Source organism: Suncus etruscus, chromosome 2, assembly GCF_024139225.1.
Source record: "Suncus etruscus isolate mSunEtr1 chromosome 2, mSunEtr1.pri.cur, whole genome shotgun sequence".
NCBI classification, from domain to species: domain Eukaryota; kingdom Metazoa; phylum Chordata; class Mammalia; order Eulipotyphla; family Soricidae; genus Suncus; species Suncus etruscus.
The window spans coordinates 109555127-109581287 of NC_064849.1; positions in this window are offsets into that span (position 1 = coordinate 109555127).

Genomic DNA, 26161 nt, shown 5'->3' on the forward strand with positions numbered 1-26161 from the left:
AACAAACAGAAACACTCCCAAACAGCTTTTATGAAGCCAACATCACCCTAATACCTAAACCAGACAGAGATGCTACGAAAAAAGAAAATTACAGACCAATATCGCTGATGAATGCAGATGCAAAGATCCTCAACAAAATCCTGGCAAATAGGATTCAATACCTCATTAAGAAGATCATCCACTACGATCAAGTAGGTTTCATCCCAGGAATGCAAGGATGGTTTAACATCCGTAAGTCTATCAACATAAAACACAACATCAACAACAAGAAAAATAAAAACCACATGATTATATCATTAGATGCAGAGAAAGCATTTGACAAGTTCCAACACCCATTCTTGATCAAAACTCTCAGCAAGATGGGAATGGAAGGAACCTTTCTCAATATAGTTAAGGCCATCTACCACAAGCCAGTGGCAAATATTATCCTCACTGGAGAAAAACTGAAAGCCTTCCCTCTAAATTCCGGCACAAGACAAGGCTGTCCTCTCTCACCACTCCTAGTCAACATAGCACTGGGAGTACTTGCTATAGCGATTAGGCAAGAAAAAGATATCAAGGGAATCCAGATAGGAAAGGAAGAAGTCAAGCTCTCACTGTTTGCAGATGACATGATGCTCTACTTAGAAAACCCTAAAGACTCTACCAAAAAGCTTCTAGAAACAATAGACTCATATAGCAAGGTGGCAGGCTACAAAATTAACACACAAAAATCAATGACCTTTCTATACACCAATAGTAATAAGGAAGAAATGGACATTAAGAAAACAACCCCATTCACAATAGTGCCACACAAACTCAAATATCTTGGAATCAACTTGACTAAAAAAGTAAAGGACCTATACAAAGAAAACTATAAAACTCTGCTCCAAGAAATAAGAGAGGACAAGCTGAAATGGAAACACATACCCTGCTCATGGATTGGCAGGATTAAAATCATCAAAATGGCAATACTCCCCAAGGCTTTATACAGATTCAACGCTATCCCTCTAAAGATACCTATGACATTCTTCAAAGAAGTGGATCAGGCACTGATGAAATTTGTTTGGAACAATAAACACCCTAGAATAGCTAAAGCAATCATTGGGAAAAAGAATATGGGAGGAATTACTTTCCCCAACTTTAAACTTTACTACAAAGCAATAGTTATCAAAACAGCATGGTATTGGAATAAGGACAGACCGTCAGAACAGTCGAATAGGCTTGAATACTCAGAAAATGCTCCCCAGACATACAATCACCTAATTTTTGATAAAGGAGCAGGAAATCCTAAATGGAGCAAGGAAAGCCTCTTCAACAAGTGGTGTTGGCACAACTGGCTAGCCACTTGCAAAAAATTGAACTTAGACCCCCAGCTAACATCATGTACGAAGGTAAAATCCAAATGGATTAAAGACCTCGATATCAGACCCCAAACCATAAGATATAAAGAACAACACATAGGCAAAACTCTCCAGGACATTGAGACTACAGGCATCTTTAAGGAGGAAACTGCACTCTCCAAGCAAGTGAAAGCAGAGATTAACAGATGGGAATATATTAAGTTGAGAAGCTTCTGCACCTCAAAGGAAATAGTGCCCAGAATACAAGAGCCACCCACTGAGTGGGAGAAAGTATTCTCCTAATAACCATCAGACAAGGGGCTAATCTCCAAAATATACAAGGCACTGACAGAAATTTACAAGAAAAAAACATCTAATCCCATCAAAAAATGGGGAGAAGAAATGAACAGACACTTTGACAAAGAAGAAATACAAATGGCCAAAGGACACATGAAGAAATGCTCCACATCACTAATCATCAGGGAGATGCAAATCAAAACAACAATGAGATACCACCTCACACCACAGAGAATGGCACACATCACAAAGAATGAGAACAAACAGTGCTGGCAGGGATGTGGAGAGAAAGGAACCCTTATCCACTGCTGGTGGGAATGCCGTCTAGTTCAACCTTTATGGAAAGCAATATGGAGATTCCTCCAAAAACTGGAAATCGAGCTCCCATACGACCCAGCTATACCACTCCTAGGAATATACCCTAAGAACACAAAGATACAATACAAAAATCCCTTCCTTACACCTATATTCATTGCAGCACTATTTACCGTAACAAGACTGTGGAAACAACCAAGATGCCCTTCAACAGACGAATGGCTAAAGAAACTGTGGTACATATACACAATGGAATATTATGCAGCTGTCAGGAGAGATGAAGTCATGAAATTTTCCTATACATGGATGTACACAGAATCTATTATGCTGAGTGAAATAAGTCAGAGAGAGAGAGAGAGAGAGAGAGAGAAAAATGCAGAATGGTCTCACTCATCTATGGGTTTTAAGAAAAATGAAAGACATTCTTGCAATAATAAATTTCAGACACAAAAGAGAAAAGAGCTGGAAGTTCCAGCTCACCTCAGGAAGCTCACCACAAAGAGTGATGAGTTTAGTTAGAGAAATAACTACATTTTGAACTGTCCTAATATTGAGAATGTATGAGGGAAAGGTAGAGCCTGATTAGAGTACAGGCAGGGGTTGGGTGGGGAGGAGGGAAATTTGGGACTTGGGTGATGGGAATGTTGCACTGGTGATGGGTGGTGTTCCTTTTATGACTGAAACCCAAACACAATCATGTATGTAATCAAGGTGTTTAAATAAAAAAAAATTAAAAAAAAAAAGTCCCCTGTGCCTGCCAGGAGCTATTTCTGAGCAGAGAGCCAGGAGTAACCCCTGAGGACCGCTGGGTGTGGCCCAAAAAACAAACAAACAAACAAAAAAAGTCCACTGTCAATTTCATTTTTTGGGGGGGTCACAGCCAGTGGCCCTCAGTAGTTACTCTTGGTCTCTGTACTCAGAAATCATTCCTGGTAGGCTCAGGGGACCATATGGGATAGCAGGGATTGAAAAAAAAAAAAAAAAAGAATCAAAATTATAAAATATTTCCTCACTCCCAGGCCGGGTCTGGGGACCGGCCTAGGTTGGGCTTAAATCCCTGTCCTTCGGGCTTGGGAGGGTCTCTCTCCCTTCCTGGAGCTGGATTTTTAGCAGCACGGGCGGGCAGCTGGCAGACCTCCGTATGTGCCAGCGGCCTTTTGGCCTGGCCTAGGGTGGGGGGCCTGGACCTGGGTCACCCGAACCCCCTCTCCCCCTTTCCTCCGGATCTCCAGGTGGGTTTCTGGGAGGAGCTCATGGGGCACCCTGGGTTTTCCCCACTCCCAGGCCGGCTCCAGAGGTTGGATCAGGGGGTGGCGTTTGATCTGGGGGGTGGCAGATAATTTCTCAGCTATACTCAGGCTGTCACTGGCAATTTCATACCAGTCTACATTTTGAAACCGCGCGGGGGCTAGCCCCCCGCGCGATCATATGCTCCTCCCAACCATCAGTACCCCAGATTTACCCTTCTTAACTTCAGTAACACACAGCTTCAATCTCTGACCAAAGACATACAGTAGATCTTACAAATCCCAGAACTATTTAGAAGGACATAAATCGAACACATATTGAACACATATATCTTTTGAATATTTTATGATTATTTTCTTTAACTGCTGTAACTCTCTATATATTCTTCTACCATGATGTTTCTATCCACTTTTCATCTTGTCTTTTCTTTGTAAGCTGTTCAGTAAGGATTGTGGTGGAACTGTCCCTCAGTTTGATGCCTATGATTGAACTATGTCATGGAAATTGCTGGTCTTGTTCCTATTGCCTCCAGATGCACCAATAACGCTTCGTGGCATTGATCCTTGTTTGCATAGACACATTAAAATGGGAAAACACTATACATACAGATTAGTTATTATCTAATAAATCTCATTACAATGTACCTTACACCCTGAATATTGATATAATGACCTGGCATAGGCCCCAGTTGAATGGGCATTCTCCATTCACGCTGGAACCAGGCAAGCTATCTACGAAACATCCAAGGTCTTTTATAGCAACAGTTGGAAGCAGTCCTCTACCAGGAAAGACACTACCAAGGGTGTGACATCGACCTCCTAAAAAGACACTTCCGTTTATACTGAGAAGACGTGACAACAACAATGACCTGCGAGAAGACATGACAACAACGATGACCTGCTCTACAGGACATGGTTCTCTCTATTGCCCCTTAAGTGTGAGGTGAAACGAGAGGATGCTCTGCACCATCCTGACTGCAATATGGGATATGCAGACTCCAGGATCTTTAATACAGAAGAATGATACCAACAACAGAGACTATGTGAGGAATGGAGGTGTATTGCCACTACAGACTATGACTTGAATTGGACAAACTAGTTTGCCTGGAGCCTAGAGTCAGTCCTGTGCCAGGAAACTTCAGGGGTAGGGTCTCCATGTATTTAGACCATAATTTGTCTTTCCATGTCCCTTATGTTTTGGTGGGCCTATGCAAACAAATGCCACTTTAATATCGTTTTTTACTATGTTCTCTTGACTCCAATCCTTAAGAAAAACAACCCATTAAAACTTTTGAGGTTAACTTAAACTAGTAAGCATGTGCATGGAACTAGATAAATGTACTTTGCCCTCAATGTTTAAAGAGTTACATAAGTCTAATATCTTTAGATTATATGGTGTGCTGCTAAGAAACAATATGTACTACAACTGGGGATTTGAGGGACAAAGTAATTGTATTGTACATGGGTTCAGTTTTGTTTTTCTTAATGTTCTTTGGCTGAAAGTTCAAGGCTGGGATATCATCGATGGAATTACTGAGAATCCTGTTTATGGGTGATTGGGCTTCCACTGTAACTTTACCCTGTCCTCTTTCTTTGCATCTTTGTTGTCATAATTAAAATAATAAAAAAAATAATTAATAAAAAAAATTATAAAATATATACATGAACCATTGTGGAAGTTTTACCATAGAGATAAAAATATAAGGAAATGGTCTTATAGCAATTAAGAAAAAAGAAAAATATATTTTTATAGAGAAAAAGAAAATAGCACAAAACTAAAATTCCCTAATAAATAAAAAAAATATTTGCAAATGATATGTCCCGCAAAGGGCTAATATTTAAACTATATAAAAACTTGCATAACTCAATGACAACAAAGACAATGATGAAGCATATCACATATGTATGTCTAAAGCCAAACGTATTGGTGCCTTTTATCTAGAATGGGCCTAATTGTTGTGGAGAATGAGACAAACAAACTTATATGGAAAATAGACACACATGGATTTTCCAAGCTTTAGTGTTGTCTGGGTAACCATCACAGGTAGGACATTTACTCAGCATTGCATCACTCCACAACACCCCATCTGGCTCTGAAGAGAGTAATTGTTTAAGTTGGCAGAGACTTTAAGGACAGTTAATAAGCACATCAACTTATAATATTGCATGAATTGCAGAGGCTGAGGTACTTAATATAGCCAATCCACAGGCATCTCCAAGATCCTAAACTGCTTATCATTTCTTGGGCAAATTTTTGCTTGCCCTGACAGAATACTTTATTCTTTTCTAGGTGCATCATTGCAAATCCTTTGTATTATAAGGCATAACATATCACAACACTGTTGTTGTTGTTGTTGTTGTTATTGTTGTTAAGGGGGTGATTTCCCACAATGTGAAAGTTGCCTATAAAGAGGAAAAACAAAAAAATGTTGGTGGGGTCATGGTGAAAAAAATAGCTTCTTGTGGGAATGTTAATTGGTGCAGTCTCTATGAAAAAACTCTATGGAGATTTTTTAAGTAAATTAAAATGCTAATACCATACACTATTCACTCTTAGGCTTATATCTCATGATATGAGCACACAAATTAAAATGTATATTTGCAGCTCTATTATCATAGCAACATTATTTACAATAGTCACAACATAGAATCAACCTAAATATCTATTAATGAATGACTGAATAGAGAAATTATAGCACATGGACTCAGTATTATACTAGTCAGTAATTAAAGATAAAATCATGTCTTTTGCAGCAATGGATGGGCATTGAAATGATTATGTTCAGTGAAATAAATTAGGATATGAAAGATAATTATTAAACAACTTCATTTTTATGTAGATATAAATGATACAAACCAAGTGAACAAACAGAAGAGTAAAACATAACAGAAAAACATAACACAGCTTCTCCATTGTCAAAGATATGAGAATTAGAATGCAAAAAGGTATGAAAGGAATGGCTAGGTCATATATTTAGACAGTGTTGATTGTAAGTGGGGTGAGGGTTATGTACTTAGAGAATATGGAATTACAATAGAAACTGTGTAATATTTTGATGCAATAGTAAATTGATAAAATTTATTTTATTTTGTAAGTTTTCTTAGAAGCCTTGTTGAAAGTAGCAGCTTCAGGGGCTAAAGAGATAACACAGCGATAGGGCATTTGCCTTGTATGTAGCTGCCCAGGACGCACCTGGGTTCGAACCACTGCGTCCCTTATGGTACCCGAGGCCAGGAGCGATTTCTGAGTGTACAGCTAGGAGTAAAGCCCTGAGTGTCCCCGGATGTGGCACAAAAACAAAAACAATAAAAAAAAGTATAAGCTTCAATCACTCAAAAACTACCTAACAAAGGAACTAAAAACCTGACAAAGGATTTGAAAATGGAAGTTCCAGTAGCTCTCACATATCAGAGGCAAATTTTTGAAATACACTTGCATGCAACCAGATGAAATGTCTCTTTTTCCTTTTCTTTTTTCTTTCTTTTTTTTTTGCTTTTATGTTGTTTTAATTTATTTTTTTAAATAATATCTTTATTTAAACACCTTGATTACAAACATGATTGTAGTTGGGTTTCAGTCAGAAGAACACCCCCTTCACCAGTGTAACATTTCCATCACCAATGCCCTCTATATTCTGCTTTTCTGTTTTTTGATATTAGTTTTTCTTTGGTTTGGAAACCACACCTGTGGTGCTGAGGATTTACTCCTGGCAGTGTTTAGGGACCACTCCTGACAGGCATGAGGGAACCATTTGGAGAATTTAGGACTGAAATCTCGGTCAGTTACATGCAAAACCTACGCCCTATGCCCTGTGCTGCCACAGCCTCCTTTCTTTGCTGAATAGAAGAGTCGTGAAAGTTCATCACAACATACAAAACCAGGCCGAATGGGTAACTCATGTCATTGCTCAGCAAACAAAATCTGGCTGATGAAAGATATTCTGAGTGGAATATTCATATTCCTTCAGAACTTCTTTAATTAATAATGTACATCTTGATTACCCCTCTACTATAAGATAGGTAAAAATCTGCTTTTATCTCTGGAAAGAACACTGTTGATGATGTGCTATGCGAACATGTTTTCCTTTTCTGCTCAGCAATTTATATAGGGTAGTTCCTTATTTATTTTTTGATAACCTCATCAATCTCATCCATGCCCTCCTGACCACATGCCCTGATTGCCGTAATTCCATATTAGGGGGGACTTTCAGGCGGACTCAGCGTTTGCATTTAGCTAGCGCTGCTCGATGGAGTGATCATTTCCAAGAGTGAGCCACTGAGATCATATTATGCTTGCCTTGATTTCTTTGTAAAGGCTGCCTATAGAATTTCATATTGATTTTAAGCTGGCGCTGTTTCATTTTTAACTCCTTTGTAAGCCACGAGTCCGGTTATATTAACGTCTTCTTGTCATTCTGACAGGCATTGGTTCTCTGAGTTTTACACACTTTCCTTTCTACCCTCCGATGGTTTTCTTAGAACTTGTTGCCTTTCATCTTTTATGTTAGTGCTGGTTTATTAAAGAAGTAGTGTAGCAGATGTTCGCAAGGGTAAGATACAAGTTAAAAATAATATATACATAAGTTTTAAAAAGACTTTAAAAAACAGAAATATACCTAAAAGATTGGTATCCATGCTCACAGTGGCATTGACCACCTTACTTTGTTCTGGGGAAGGATTTTGGTTTTTTTTTTTTTTTTTTTTTGCACTGAAGTTTATCAAGTAATGTGAAATAGGGATCAAGAATCAAGCTGAGAACAGTGAGACTTATTGTAATAACTAGCACTGTTGATTGTCCTTTAGAACCTATTTAGGATCACTGGCAGATAGACGGACCAAAAGCAATACCTATTTCTAAGTTGCACCCAAATAAATGTCACACTTATTTTGTAATGCTTTGAAATGTCTAGTCTTTCAAATTCATTTTCTCATTTGATCTTCCTGAAGATGTTGTAATGCAGGCAGGGTTGGTATTCATATGCTCATTTTAGAGGTGAGGAAACAAATAAAGAAAGCACAAAGCAGTCCATACACAAAACTGGGGCTGGATTTCATTTGCTAACACCAAGTTGTTGCTCTTTAATTTGTGGTCATCTCAATGAATTCTAATGAAACACTAACTTGCATTTTCTTTGCATCCTCTTTACGTTCCCTATTCCTTATTTTATTTCCTGGTCTTTGTCCTTTCTGGGAATACTTTCAGTTTTATCTCCAGCACAGCATTTACTTTTATCACAAAAGAGAATGACAGAAATCAAGGTCTTCGTGTTAAGCATATTATTCTTAACTGCTAGGGAATTTTCCCACTGGATTGCCCTATTGTATTTTAAATTTTATTTTAGCTCTATTTTCTCGTCTGTAAAGTGAAGGGGTTAGGTTATGTTCCTCTCATTCTATGGTACTGTGATTAGGAGAATGGGAGGTGAAGAAAAAATCAGAGCTGCGAGTGAATATGATTATCCTGGGATCACAAGTACAGTGCATTATGCATGTTTTAAAACTGGATATAGTATTTATATTCTAAAGTGCTTCCTTATGAATTACCTTCATCCTTCAGTGTACTATTTGTTCTTACTGCAAACATAATCCTTACACAAATCCAAATCAATTTGTTTGTCCTCCGTATAAAATACTTAAAATTTTCAAAATGTGTTTATGTCCAAAGACAAATGTTTAGTTTTATAGAATTCTCTCAGATGATATGGGGCTTTATAAGAAAGATGATAAATATTCACTAAAATACTCATATTTTCCACCTTAGTCATGACTTTCTAGAAAGCTTATGCAGAAGCATTAGCAATCATTTTAAACTTAGTGATTCAATAGTTTTAATGTCTCACTACTATATTTGAAACCAAAGCATATATTTCAACTTTGAAGTATACATGAGCTTTGGAAAGACCGATGTTAAATGCAATACATTTTTTAAAAAAATATCTCAAATTATAAGTGAGAGAAATATCTCAGATTTTAATATTTTCTATTCTTGTACATATCTAAACTGATCAGTCATAGTAATAGCTGTAATATGATTGTGTAGCTGATAAAATTTATGGAGCCTCAAATTTTAAAAACTTAGAATATACCATTTCTATAAATTATACTTTTTTAATGCCATTTAAAATACACTGACCTTTGAAAATCTCTCTGGTTATCTGTCCTGAGTTTCAAGCATAAGTTTTAGAAACAATCTATATTAGCAAAACAAGCAAAACACTAAACCCAATAAATATACTTAGTAATAAAACATTCTTTTTTTTCTCCAAATATAGTTTTTGTAATGTTATTAATACATTCATATAAATAAGTCCCTAGTTTGACCTTTCATTTTTTGTTTATTTAGGCATATAAATAACTTATAAATAAACTCAAGTTGTAAGAAATTTTAGGGTCTAATTTTATTGGTGATATCTAGTGTTTAATGTTTAAAAATATAATCCTGGTCTACATAAAATTTTTACTCCTGTTCATGATTTTACAAGACAATATATTTGTTGCAAAAGTCACCAGACAACTTTTTCTTCTTATCACCATCATTCTTTGCTCCCAGCTTTTTTTTCAACATGGAGATTTTTAATTCCCTCATGTTAGGTTTTAAAAGGAGCAAGATTAAAGTCAGAGAGGAAAGGACACATTCCACATAAATTCTATAGCTACATCTGTGCACAACCAAAGAAATCCCAAAGGAGCCAAAACTCACAACTTTTTTTGAAAGAAACTCTATTCCACGTGTAGCTCTGTTACCTTAAGTGGTTCATAGATGTCCCGATGGATCTCTGTGAACCTTTGTCACCTCCTGCATACATTATGGGTGATTTTTGGTTTCAGTGGGACCATTATTAACTCTTGATGCACTGAGATTTGCTTTGAATCTTAGAATTTATTCATATTGAGTCTTGGAAGATATCAGCTGAAGTAAAAAATTCCTTGTTCAAAGAGCTTCCTGAAAGTTGAAACCACTCATACAGTTGCAGCTATTGGGATGCTATGGCCAGTTTGCAGGGCTTAATCTCAGTGAAGTCATTAACAGTCATTGTTCCAGACTTTTGTAGACACTTCAACTGGTGATGACAGAGCAGAAATTTTCTTCTTGCTTATATCTCAGACTTACTTTCTGTAGGGCTAGTTCCAGAATGATCAGAGGAGGAGGAAGAGAAAAAAAAGGGAGGGGTTAAGAGGCAAGGTCCCAAATTTGGAGCTCATTCTCCCTCTGCAATTTCTTACAGAGAATGTTCAAGTGGATATAAGGGATCCCAACTGTGTGGAAGCACATATTGATGACTTGGTTGGTAGCATAACCCTACTGACTGCCAAGCTCCAAATGCAATCCAAATCAATTCCTGTACAGCTACAGATGTGTGTGTGTGTGCGTGAGTGCACGCGTGTGTAGAGTTGGGGTGATAAAGACAGAAATATTTATTTTATCTTCATGAAAGGGAAAATGGGGGCATTAAAATATTTTATAGGCAAAATTAATAAACTAATAATAATAAAATAATAACAATAAAGTAATATTTTTGTTTGTTTTTGGGTCACACCCTGTGGTGCTCAGGGGTTACTCCTGGCTCTGTGCTCAGAAATCACTCCTGGCAGCCACGGGGACCATATGGGATGCAGGGATTCAAACCACAGTTCGTCCTGGATTGGCTGTGTACAAGGCAAATGCCTCATCTCTGTGCTACCTCTCCAGCCCTAAAGCAATACTTTTAGTGAGCTGTTGGTAAAGAAATCTGATTGTAGGCAATAAAAATCAGAAAAAGACCTCACACATTTTTTGAGAACATAAGATGCTGTGTTCTTTATCCATGTTTTACTCTATAGAAGAGTAGTCTTGTATATTATTAATAGTTGATCTTGTATTTATTTGCATATATACAATATAAAAAACTAACTTGATTTTAAAATTTTAATATATAGTATTGAATATATATAAATATATTTTCCATTTTGAGCTAGAAAATGGGACGTTAGAATAATATACTGTGTAATAAAAATCTAAAATATTTGTATTAAATTTTTAATTATGGCTAAAATAGTTTTTTATTAAGCCATAAAAATATATAATTTTCATCTAGTTCAAAAAGCTTTGAGGATATAAAATGGTATATATTTAAAGATAATGACCTTACATTCAATATTATTAAGTGATCTAAAATGCAACTTCTAATAAAAATGCCCATTTTATTTATGTCAGTGATTTTCAGTAAACAAGTATTGAAACAATATTGAACAATATTTAACAATTTCTATATTCAACAATATTTAATATATATATATTTTAAAAACTAAACATTTTCTTGATGCTTGTGTCATTTTAAATTGAGGATGAGTAAACCGTAAATTCAGGTAAATTTTACATTAGATTAAAAATTGTATGTAACTAATTCCTATGTAATAATTATAAAATGAGGAAATCATATAATAAGCATAAGCAGTCATATTGAACTAATTCAGAAGATAGGCATTTTATGAGAGATAAGACATAGCTAGATTAAGCATTTTGAGCAAAAATTTCCAAGAGAAAGATGATGAGTTGTTTATGGTCTCTCTTAAAAGTGACTAAAACAGGTAGGAGTGAAGTGGGGGAAGTGACTAAAACCATTAACTTCCAAAAGAAGTCCAGGACTGAGGAACTCAAAGAAGTTAACTCTGCACACAATAATAATCATATTTGCATCTTTATCTTATTTACATTTTTCATTTGTAAATATACATTTTTAAATAATAAAAACTGGTTATCTAACAAGTATGCAGGAACAATTTCTTAAATTATATTAATTTTTTCTTTGTTTCTTTCAACCATGATATAAGTTTATTATTCCATTTTTTTTTAAATGATACCAACACATTTTTTTTCCACAGCAACACACAAACATGCAGGCTTTTACTAAGGAAAAGTGAATCTGTGTTGTGTTTTAAGGTTTCCCTAGTACAAGAGCTTCTAGAGATCTTCATGCCTAACACGTATATAATAAACAACAAGAATATAGTTGCAGTACTTTAAGACATGGTATTTCTCTATCTAAAGAGCAGATCTCTTATTTTAAATATAGGGTAGGGTACACTTTAAAATATCAGATTAGTATGATTATATTCAATACAAATTAATAATATGCAATTATTAAATATCTTTTTGGCAGCTCATTGTATTTCAATTTTATTTTAAGCAGTGTAGTTCATAAAACTTTGAATAGTGGGATTTCAAGCACAAAACTTTCCAGCTCTACACCTTTCACCAAGTCCACTTTTCTCCACTTTTGTCCCTATGTCCTTTTCCCATCAATTCCCCAAATCTTTGCTTACTTAGCATTAAACTGTAGGAATTTGCTCTTCCCTTTGAAATCTAATTCAGTTATTTTTTTTAATGCATAATTTTTTTTATTTAAACACCTTGATTACATACATGATTGTGTTTGGGTTTCAGTCATAAAAGGAACACCACCCATCACCAGTGCAACATTCCCATCACCCAATTTTTGCATAAGTCAATGTACACATAGTGTATGAAAATACTAAAGCAAAATGATTTTACCCTCTCTATAGCACACTTTACTGGAGTGTTCTATAAATATATGCTAAATAAATATTTTATGCTAGACTAAAATATTTATTATTATTGACCAAGAATTTTGTCCTGATATATTTACAAAAGTATGTGAGAAATTATATAGATATATTTAATATATATCTCATATATTTTAAACTTATGTCACTTTTTCCAGCTCGTCAGGTTAAGACCAAATATGAATGGGGGTTCCATCCCCCTGCGTCCTATATGGTCCCCCAAGCCAGGAGCAATTTCTGAGTGCAGAGCCAGGAGTAACCCCTGAGCGTCACCAGGTGTGGCCTGAAAATAAAAAAAAATTATTTTAAGCATTTAATACGCTAAACTTATTTCAAGGACACACATTCTTCAAATTCCTTGTTATTTTTAGCATTGTATTTTAGAATGATATCATCTAAATACATAGATGGACATAATAAATCAATAATAAAAACAACCCAGAAAGTTGGTAATAAAATATGAATTACAACTCCCACCATTAGTAACATTGTTAGGATGTGCATATCACTATGTATAATACCAGCCACTATTTGTTGTCTGGTATGCTTGAGAGTGGCTGGGGTAAGTAGATTATGGGAGCTCATTACAGACTAAGTAAACAGAAATAAAGGGGGCACTAGATTAAAATAAAGAAGCTGTCCCTATCTCTGAGCCAGTTTGGCTCCAAAAAGCAACTACATGGAAGAGCTGCTGCCAGAAACAGCAGTTAAATGGGGGCCAAAGAATTGAGTGAGGCAACTTAATTTTATTTGTCCTTCACATGTAATGTTGAAGAATATTAACAACCTATAAATACATATATATCAATTATTTTTCATAGTGAAGTGGGTGAAAGAGTTCTACTTTCCTTGCTTGTTATTTTTGTAAGTTGAACATTTATTAAATGGTTTTGATATATTTATGTGAAAAAATTCAATACAGTAAAAGAACTGTGTTTATTTTCTACCAGAAATATTCATGAAATTAAATAAACAGTGTCAGAGAGCAAATTGCTAAACAATATTTTCTAAGTACAAATAGAAATTTTCTGCATCACATACAATTTAGTCTACCAAATTAGGATGAACATTAACTAAAGAGAACACAATACAGGAGCTGTAATTTAATGATCATACTAGACAGATGCTTCCCACATAGCAAGAGGTTATCATAATTATTTACATTTGGGTGTAGAAAAGAGACAAAATGTGTCATCTCTTTGGTTTTGCTTGCATTCAAATAAGAAACAATCACTGCAAGATAGAAAAATTAATTAATTACAACTCATCCACCTTGATAGTGAAAATAAAATAATATTAAATGAAGAATTTCCCTAATTCAAGGAAATAGGATTCCTGATGAGAGAAAAATCTTAAAACACTGGAAAATAAAAATTATGAATCTTTGTCATGTAAGTGCAACCATATTTCAATAGTTTACTCAATAGTAAAAGATTATACAGGAGACCTGTAGATTCTGTGGGGGTATACCTTTCACTCTCAGAATATCTAGTTTCTGTATTGACTATGTTTATTTTTTCCTTGGATATAGGGATGGTTACCAGACATGTAGTTTAATCAGGAAGAATGAACAGAAAGACTTTTTGAGTATAACTAAAGTATGGACCTTACTAATTGCTTGTGCATGATCAGATTTTGTATTTAATTCAAAAGTAGATTTATGGATCATAGATGACTGTAGCTAGGGTGCTATTCTTAATCTTTTGATGAGATCACTTTTTCTATTTGTTTCCTCTTCCAATCTTGCCTAAAACATGGGATTTAGCAAGAGTTTAAGAAAAGCCTTGCTTTGGCATATGTTCTGCACCACTGGTGTGGTTTTATGGATAATGATATCACTTATGTTCATAAAGATGTCCTCACTAGTTATCTAAAGAGAGTGAGGTCATGACACTCAGCACATCTGCAGCAACTATGGAAGCAGGGTGATGATAATTTCTAGTTTTCTTAGGGAAAAAGGAAGAATAAAAAGTGTAAGAACTATTAGACAAAATGAAGAGTTTATGAGGGTCTTAGAATGTGCTATAAAATGAAGCATTTCCAATAAATGTGACATCAAACAATTTTCCTAAGATTTGAGCTACTAGACCGAGAATGATACAGGCGATACTTTACCTAAAATATTTGCCATATCTTAGATAATAATATTATAATTTATACTTCCCAAGAATATGCTCTAGAAAACATTCTTGTAAGAGCACAACTATCAATTCAAGTTTTCTGAAATAAATTTGTTCTTTACTTTATCAATGTAATTCTCTTTCAAGAAATACACTTACAAAAGATAATTATGTTGTAATTGTAACATCATTTATCTAAAAACAACCCATCAAATCTAAGACTTGAAAGGCTAAATTTCTTAAATCTTTACAATTGCCTTTTTTTATGAGAATAGTTATTCCCAAAGAAAAAACATGGTCTAAGTTCTTTACAGCAATGCATCGCCATATGTTACAGACTGCTAAAAGCTGAGAATTAGGAGAAAGGGTTCTATTTCTCTGATTTATATACCACTTATTAACTTCAATTTGAAATTTAATCTCATTTAAAAACTGAGAGTATTAGACAACTTCAACATTTCCAAAGGGATATTTCTTTAGAGCACTAATCTGGGGGCACTGAGAAAAAAAAGACATGAATTCAGGAACATGACCTGTCACCTTGAACCTAATTGGGAAACACATAGCAGGTTCAAGAATCCAAAGAAATATTAACTATAAGAAGTTCAAGTACTCATATATTTGATTGATTCAAAGTTTCTTAGATGTACTTGAGTTTACAAAGGAAAATCTGAAATCAATAACAAACTCGAAGGGCCAGAGCAATAGCACAGCGGTAGGGTGTTTGCCTTGCAAGCGGCCAACCCAGGACAGACCTTAGTTTCCCATATGAGTCCTCATAGTTCCCTTAGAGTCCCATATGTTCCCCTAGCCAGGAGCCATTTCTGAGCGCATAGCCAGAAGTAACTCCTGAGGATCACAGGGTGTGGCCCAAAAAACAAACAAACAAAAACAAAACAAAAAAATGAAACCTCTAATGTTTTTTATACAGTTTAGAACTTGTACAGATGTTATATTTATTAAACTCTTTCCATCTATCAGTAAAGATAAACTAAGTTATATTGACATTCTCAGCTACACCACCTCCATATTTTATAAGCTTATGACAAACAAAGCTATTTCTCATTCATCATGCACATACCCAGTGCGGATTGACTCTAACTGCTGCTCTCTTATAAATGTAGTTTCCGTTGAGTCACAATCTAGAGCATAAAAATATCATTGCGCTGTAGTCAGAGAGATAGTGCAGTGGTTCCTGGTACTTCGCCGTACACAAAGTCAACATCAACCTGTTTTTGATCTCTGGAGCCACATATGGTTTCTTGACAGGGAACAAATCCGGAGCACAGTCCCATAAGTAAACTGAGAATTACTGGGTGTGGCACAAAAACAAAAAGAAAAAAAATATCATGGTTTCTGGAATGATCAGTCATGCTAATTTACAGCGCAGATGAAAGTATATAGTCATGCATCTTTTAATATCAGGAATATATTCAAAGAAATACACTATTAGGTGGTTTTCATTATGGAGTACATTTACACAACTTAAATAGTATGTATATATAGCCTCCTCCACACTTAGGCTATAAATAGGCATCACTATTACATATGCAGTGTCTGTCTGACAGAAACATTCTATGCTGTCTTTGACTGTATACTTAATAGTCTTGGGAAGCATACAGGTATTTGGTAAGGCACTCAAGATTCCATACATATTTTCTGAAAAATATTTCTTGAATAAACTGAGTTTAATAGATGGTGACTTTTTTTTTTTATTAAGTGCTAGTTTTTGTTGCATTAGAATAAAAAGCACTGGATTTCATTCTAGCAGCAGAACAATTACTGGGAATAAATTTTACCCTTTCAGACTTGTTTTCAAGTTATTTTAGGGTCCTTTTAGAGAAGTCATTGTTAATTTTGGTCTAATTTAGTTTCATTTTCTAGGTGCACTCTTCAGGTAGCCTCCATGGAATGCTTTGAATGTTCAAGGTGAATTTTCTTCTCTGCCTAGTGAAAAATTTAAATTCCTGCCCTGTGAGAACTCTGGAAATTATTTTGTATTCAGATATCCAGGGGTTGTTATTTCTTTAGCTAATGATCTTGTTTAGGCTTTTAGGGTTTCACTCTAAGCACACAGAGTTTAGCTTGAAGATTCAAGAAAAGGACTCTGCACATTACAGAATACTTTCTCTGTGTAACTTTCTCCTGTAAATTCCCTGAAAAATTTGGACATTACTTAACCTATGAAAGCTCCAAGTGAATTTTTCCCTGCTATAGTCTAAAGATTTTCTCTAGGCAGAGAGCTTGGGTAAGATCTCATTCTCTTTGTTTCCATTTCCTTTCTCTCAGGTATCCCTGTAGTGTGCTAACTGTATGCTTAGTGGATGAAAATAGTTTTCCTTTTTTGTGTTCAGTTTTCTTATTAATTTTGGCAGAAAGCAATTCAAACCCCTGTAACATTTTTTACTAATTATTATTTTTCCCCTTAAGTTTTTAAATTCCTGTTTTCTAAATCTAACTTTTCCTTCACGAACACTGTATTTTCATCAAAACAGAACACTAATTCTTAAAAGCCAACAAAATGATTTCTGTTCTCTTTCTGGTAATACAGAAAACTATAAATACCAAAACTCAATTCTATGACCCTAATTTTCAAAAACATAACTCCTGGAGTCCATAGTAAATGTACACATACTTTGATAAATGTCGAGATATGTAAGCAAAAAAGATGATATCTAGGCAACCACCTTATTGATCTCTGAATTATTAGAACATCATATGCTAGCTCTTACAAATAGTAAACTTAAAAACATCTATAAAATAAAATATATTAATATATAAATAATATGAATATAAAATAGAAATTAGATATCAATGTATACATTTACATATACTTAATATACATATTTTATATAAATGATATTACTTAAGCTAACAAGTTGAATTTTACATTAAAAGTCAGAATATCTTTGTAGTATGGAAGGGCTAGTTGATATTAATGAAATAGGTGAATAAAGAATGTAAGAAAGGGAGAGGTATTATGATGTGTTAGAGTCTTTTTAGAAGTAAATCATTATTTTCTCTTGAAATTGTGTATTTTGAAAGAAATACAAAAAAGAAAGAATTATGATTATGACTTAACATTACTTTAACAGCAGATAGTGAAATTACTTATAGTAAATTTGGATATTAATAATTGATAACAAGTTCCTCAAAAATAATAAAATAGTTATTAACTGAATACTTTCTTTAGGGGTGTGTATGAGATGTTGGACAACATCTGGGAGTGCTCAGGGACTATTCAAAGCTTTTTGAAAGGAACTAATTCTGGTGGTGCTCTGGGGACCAAAAGTCATGTTGGGTTTTTGAACCTATGTTGACTGCATGCAAAGCATAAAATTTAAGCCCTAGATCATCTTCCTGAATGACCATGTATAATTTATAAACAAACAATGATGAATGCAACAGGAAAACATAAACTTTATTGAAAAACATAAACTTTTTAAAACACCTGAATGAATATGATTGCATTGTGTGGCTTTGGACAATGAGATCATAAGTATAGGTGAGTGATAGAAATGATAAGTAACCTGAACATGCAAAAGGTTCAAGTATATTGATGATTTAAATCTCTGCACACTAGATTACTCATAGGACATCACTAATGTTCTTCTCTTGGGATCAAATGAAGAAGAGCTTACTAAGACTGAAAGTAAGGAAAAAACCTTTGGAAATTATAAGAGTAGAAACGAATGGATCATGAGAAGAAGTGAGAATAGCACCTTTCAATTGACTTTCAAACAAGAAATGCTTGACAGATTCTTACTAAATATATTAGAGCATCCTAAAAACCATAAAATTGAATAAATAGTCTTCATTCCCCATGAAAATCGTAAATAACAGATTTAGAAAATTTGTGCCCTTATTTTGGGCACTCACTAGTGATGAATATATTGTCATCTACAAGGTAAGTAAGTTATAATTATTCCTAGCTTGCTATGAGACTATATGTTTTCAATAATTTGTCAATGTCTTATACTGGTTAACAAATAATTTAGCAATCAATCATCACAAATTGCTTTATTTATAAATTTTCTAATTATTTTATTTCTATTTCTTTAAGTCCTGTTGGAGCAAGAAATATGAAATAAATTTTCTATATTTCTATGAAACATACTTAGTATAATTTTCCTTCAAATTTGGAATCGTGTGCAAGTATACACTTCAACAAAAAGGTGTTGCTCTGATATTCTAGTCTAGATAGCTAAACTACAAAAATTTACTTTTAAACTTAATTTTAAAAAACCAACAAACTCTAGTAAATTGATAACATTACTTGTCAACCTAAAACTTACTTGTTCTTTGAGGCTAGAACTTCTAACCTCTACACTCATAGCAATTGAAAGGAATAGAAAAAACACTTATTTGGTTGTTACAGTCTGCCAAGTAAAGGTATATAATTTTAATAATTCAATAGACATTCAGAACTATACTAAACCAAAAGATTAACATTAATTGAGTATTTACCATATCTCATATATCATCCTAAGAGCTTTACAATTTCTTATCTTACTAAGTCCTAAAATATATTCTATTATTAATTTCATTCCATTGAAGGGCAATATAAGGCTGAATAAAGTATAATACTTGCCTAATTTTACAGTAAGCTTAAGTTCCATTTAGCTTCAAAGTTTATGACACTCTGTAGTGTCACTCTACATTATATTGATTAATCAATGTTAGAATGCAGCTCTCAACACACTAATTTTCTTCTCTTTGTAATCTTAAAGTTTTAGCCATTGATATGGCTGATGCTACATTTGGCCAACTTGTTTAAACATGTTTAAAAATTAAAAATAATCAGTGTCCAATATGTTATGTAAACAAAATATAGCCTCATCCTGCTTTATTACCTTATAGTTAGTTGTGGTCAGTTCAAGTGTTCCATCAAGACAATGGCATGAATAAATAGTGGAAACATAGTGGCAGTCTGTCTCTATATACTTATCTGCACGTATTTTGATGAATGGAATTCTTTTCTTTATTTTTTGTGATTTAGATTATTGAGAATAATAAAGAGAAGAGAGTTTCCAGGATGAATGGTATTTACTAGAAATAAGGTTGTGTATAATAATTTCCAAACTGTATTTATAGATACCATTTTTGTTTTATTGATTAGAAGCTGTACTCCAGTAAAAGGATCTTATTATAAAGATAGGAAAGAATAAGAAATTGAAACTTTCATTGACGGAAGTTTCCTAACAGTAAAAACGAGAAGGCTGTGTTTCCCCAGGGATGGGGGTGGATTGATGCTTGAAACAGCAAGGGCTGTGATGGAGTCAACTGCAGCGAATCCAGTAATTACTAAATTAGACTGTTCCATTTCTGGATAATGCATGCTGCATTTTCTTCTTGATTTAAATTCCAATTAGTTCAGGATAATCATTTTTATTCATTCTAGCTTCTCTCTGGTGACTTTAAGAATAGAGCAACAGATTAGTACTTTTGTGTTTGTTCTTTGTAGGCTGTCTTTGAAGACATGGCTTTTTAAAGTCAAAGGCAACAGGTGTCCTCCCTCCCACTCTTGCATATTTTACTGATTACTCTCTCTGATTGTCCTCAAATTTTCTCAAGTCATAGTAACCAATAGCATGCTACATTGGTACACATTAAGCTTTCCCAATAAACTGACCATGACAAGCTCATCCTTGAAAGAACTACTCCCTATAAATTTTTGCTTCTATTTCCTATTTTATTTTTATGATCTACATTAATTTTGCATCTTATATTTATTTACTGATATCACTAAGCAATTCTTATAAAGAAACAAACTTTCAAATCATTTTTTTCATATGTGTAAGATAAAGAGAGACTTCTGGTAAATAACCATTTGGCTGTTTTGTGGTTAAAGTGAAAAGAACTTTTAGATAGTCCATTAAAATAGCTTCAGTTTTTGTTCACATGACTATACCAGCAACTTATGGATTGAAGACATGATTAAATAGCTTTAAAGGAAATATTTTATGATTTCTATATCAGAATATATTAATCCTGGTTCATGACTATGAAATTATTCTAAATGTAACTTTGGCTTTCTTATTGAATGCTTAAAGGAAAACTTCTAGAATAGTGGCATAGCCTATTTATAGCCTATAAAATATGTTCTTCATAGTGAAACTTGAAGAAATACATCTACAATAATGTTATGCTGCAAGAATGAAAACAGGCATTTTTTCTCCATGGGCTTGCTGAAAAAATATGAAATGTTGATTGAGAGCTATTTGTTAATTCACACCAGGGAACCATGTAGATTACTTAATTTTGAAAATTACAATGTAAACAAAACCAATGCTATAAAAGAGTTCAAGTGCCCTACATCAAAATAATATTTTGTTCATTTACTTTGACAAGTATGTTCATATACTCAAGTGTTACTTATGACTATATTGCATTTGAATTAGCATAGTACATTTCATCAGAATAATCTTATGATATAATAACTTATAGAGCAAGTTCATCATATTTTCTGATACAAATAGTACAATTTATTTATATGCATTTATGAGTGCATTAATGTTAGCATATCTATTCTCAGTAGCTCTTCTTTCTAATATCCTCTCAAATACATGGAAATTAAGAGTAAATTAAACACATTTCTGTTTTTTCATAATAGCATAAACTGTGATATTATTTTAAAAATTCTGCTGCTGTTGATAATTTCACATTTCTGTATACTTAAAAGCAAAACCATGTCTATCTTTATTTTTAGAGCAGAAGATAATTAGTTACAGTAATAGTACAGTGGGCAGAATATGATTGCTTTGCATGCTGCCAACCTAGGTTAGATCTTCATCATCTCATATGGTCCCTGGAGTATTGTCAGAAGTTAACCCTGAGTATAGAGCCAGGATTAATCCCTGAGCACTGCTGGGTGTGTCTCAAAGAACAAATAAGAACAGCAAAGCAATAGATTAGATCATATTATAACTGTTCTTTAATGTTAAATATATCAAATTGTGGGGGCCAGAGCGATAGCACAGTGGTAGGGCATTTGCCTTGCTCTTGGCTGTCCCCAGATGGACAGAGGTTCGATTCCCAGTATCTCATCTGGACCCCCGAACCTGCCAAGGGCAAATTCTGAGCACAGAGCCAGGAGTAACCTATGAGGGCTGCCAGGTGTAACCCAAAAACAAACAAAAAAGGCCAAACATATCAAATTATGATTCTAGGTCCAGGTTTATACATACCTTGCATACGAAAGGCTCTAAATTTGATTCTTGACACCACATTCCACTCAAGGCAGCAGAAGATATGGCCCCTGTGGCCCCTGAGTATACTTTGCAGTAGCCCTTGAGGTTCCCACAACTATGGAGTGAGAGCCCCATGCTAGTCAACTTCAGGACCAGAGTGATAGCACGGCAGTATCACATAGTATTATGGCCGACCTGGAAGAGGGCAGGGTTCAATCCCTGGTATCCCATATAGTCCTCCCAGCCTGCAATTGGCCATTTCTGAGCACAGAGCCAGGAGTAACCTCTGAGCACTGCTGGGAGTGGCCCAAATAAAATAAAATAAAATACACTTCAAAAGATACTCAAAGCTATAAGCCTAGAAAATGATATATCAAAAATATAATACAACATCATGCATTATAATATAATGAGGAGATGGGATTTTTTTTTTTTTAGTTTTTGGGCCACACCCAGTGATGCTCAGGGGTTACTCCTGGGTATGCACTCAGAAGTTGCTCCTGGCTAGGGGGACCTTATGGAACACGAGTTTCAGGCAAATGTCCTACAGCTGTGCTAATGCACAGGCCTTGGAGATGAGATTTTTAATACACAAATATTGAGGAAGGCAGAGATCATTATTTGAAAAATCTCATTGATTAAAATTGACTGAATCTTGACAACTCAACTCTTTTTTTGCTTTATTTAAAGAAAATAAATCACATTGTTGATATACTTGACCATAATACATTTGTTTCCAAATAACTGAGAGCTAAATTATTTTTAAAGTAATAAATAAATAAAAGAGAGAAAGGAAGAGAAGAAAGTTAAAAAAAATAAAAAAAGTCAGTAGAGAGCACATTTGTGAAATATTTTTGTATCTCCAATGAAGTCATTAATGTAATTACAGAAGGTTTAGTAAGCTTTTGTTGTTAGCTGTCTACTCTGTTAATTTGGTACATTCCTATAGAGATGATAAGATCAAGCAAGTAAAGTTGTCCAGAAATTCAAAGCAGTATTACTGGTACTATGGTTTTTATGGCATGTTTACAGCTGCCTGAGTTACAGGAAGAAGGAAAACATGAGGGAGGGTGCCCACACTTGTTCAAAACACCCCTGGTGATATCAGCCTAAACACTGCTATAGCTGACGTTTGGTCAAATTGGTGTCCCTAAAGGGAATTGTATATGGTGATGAAACAGGGCCATTGCCAAAATGAACATTCTGGGTGATGAGGGAAGCAGGCATGGCTTCTGCTCTTTCGGGACTTGGCCTGTCCTCTCCTCTCAAGATGGCCAGATTTCTGCTGCTTTGCCAGTGTATATTCACAATTTTTCATTTATTGATTTACATCTTGTTGGAGAAAAAAGTGAGTTAATGGAACTGGCCCAGTTCTAACATGGCGACTCCATTTGACAATTAACTTTTAAAATAAATTTTGTTGGGGCCGGAGAGATAGCATGTAGGTAAGGCATTTGCCTTTCATGCAGAAGGACAGTGGTTCAAATCCTGGCATCCCATATGGTCCCCTGTGCCTGCCAGGAGCGATTTCTGAGCATAAAGCCAGGAGTAACCCCTGAGCTCACCAGGTGTGACCCAAAAAACAAAAAACAAAATTTTTATTTTTGGTTATTCTTAGAGAATGAATGTAGAAATAACATTTTTTATTTTAAAAATTATTTATTCTATAATTTTATAATATTTATAGGCATGAAGTCAATTGTAAACTATCTTAAAAGTAACAATAAATTATCTGTTTCTCTTTAGGGAGCAATATAGTTTTTTATATTATTTTATGACATTTATTTTAAAGAGGGTCATTATCAATTATGTTAATCAATGATTTAATTAATTTCTGTGAATATTTATTCCAAATTATTTTTACCCAACTGAAATCTTTATTTTGATTTAATAACTTGACATTATAGAAATAATGTCAAGATGTAAAAAAAGTATTGACTTATAGCATTTATAAACTATCAACTTTCAAAATAAATTCTAGTTCAGAATTTAATTAGGGAACATGATATATTTACTTAAAATAGTAATAATAATTCTCTTAAAACATAGAAGCAACTGAGCATTTGGAGGGCGGGAACTGAATGGTTCTCAGGACTTATTGCAGCTCTGTGCTTCAGTAGTAATTCTTGGCATTGCTTGAGAACCAGATAGGATGCTGGTAATCAAGGCAGTAAGCTCTATGCCAGGCAAATGCCTTCTCCTCTAAACTATCATTCTGGCTTTGAGCATTTTTTAAATCAGGGTAAAGATAACTGAAGTAATCCAATTCTAAGAAATATGATTTTAGACATATTTTTATTCTCTCTGAAACAGCACCATCATTCACAACAGACATACTAACTCTGTTGCTGTACTAATATTGTTATTTTAGATGATATCATAAAGACATGAATTAACCCTATGAAATATGCTGTCGCATGAATCATAAATCTTAATCAAAATCATACATGGGCACTTTATGATATATATATATTTCATTTTTCCTAGGAAGGATGGCAAATGAGAACATTAATTTACTAACAGACTATCAACCATTTTTAAAGAAAACATACCTTACATAGCAAACTAAAAAAAAGTGAAAACACATTTTTATCATACAACTGCATATCAAATTTTAAATTTCTAATATATAGGGGATAGTTAAGACTACTTCTAGATTCCTGATCAAGATTCTACACTTCTGAAGAAAAAGAAACATAACTCATTTATTACCAGAATGTTACTGCTCTACAAAGTAAAGGAGTAGACCCTTTTGAGTTACTTTATCTCTAACAAACGCCTGGATGTTGTTGGTTTCTCCCAGAAAGTCACATTGATAGGAGATGGCTCTGAAAAGAAAAGTGCTGGTCCCAAGAGATTAGAATCCTTGTATCTGTCAGAAAGTTAAATGTGTCTCAGCTCAAGGCAGCTGTTCACTTAGACTTTCAAACTTGAAAACCTTTTTGATAGATTAAAAAATAACACACATAAGTATAGCAAAAATGTCAAGGGTGTGTGCAAATCAAGGACACATATATACCTTGCTTTAACATAAATGAAAAAATCATTATAAAAGAAACATTTTCCCTTGAGAATTGTCGTGTTATTCCTGCCTGTGTATGGAATACATTAGTCTGACCAAATTTAGTTTAGCCACTAGTTTGGGTGAACTTCTTATCATAACTGGAGGAAAAGAGATTGCCTGAGTATTGTCAGAAGTAGCCCCTAATGCTCCTGAGCACTGCTTTTGAGAATCCCTTATAAAATTTCAATACTAGGACAGTATGATTATGTCTACTGGGTAGGAGGCCCTGAATCATGTCTAATGTCAGGGAGAGAAGCAAAAGCTTAAAAAGCCTTCTCCACAAATGTGTTGCTTACTCATTCAGCACACAATATATTTATTCAAGGATGGTGATGCATTCTTACTCTGGAATCTATAGAGACCTAACTTTGGTATTAAGTATGCATTAAAGAACAAGAGATGTTATAAATGATGAGTTATAATTAGTGCTTATATTTTTAGCACATCTGAAACGGAAGACATAGATCAGCCAACTGAGGCATCACTTTAGTCATGAGGCAACAAGCAAATAATTTGTCAAACTATTTTTTTGTGAAGTAGACTTTTTCATAGATGATATGTACTAAAATATATATTATATAATGAGTAGCATTGAACCTGGAATTTGTTTATGTGTTGACTGAACAGATACTTTTGAAAAGCACTAATTATTATTGGAAATTGCAGAGAGAATGCATACTGATAAGAAATATTCCCTTATTTATGACCAGAAGTCTTAGGTCTAGGTTCTGGTTCTAAGTGAATGTAGGCTACTCCTTAAAGATATGTAAAGCTATATAATGAAGAAAACCACTTTAAAAGCATACCATTTAATTACTCACTCTAACCCAGATTTTTTCTATGAAACTGAAAAAACTGAATCACCTGAAATATATACTTTAAACATTTGTGAATATGAAATGAGATACTAACCCTATAAACAGTGTGAAAAAGGCAGCAAATTATGTATGTGTTAATTAAAATCTCTGATATTACTAAGAGATGGTACTAAACTAGGGCCCACTATAATACACTTGTGGACAAAGGCCTAATAGATTAACCT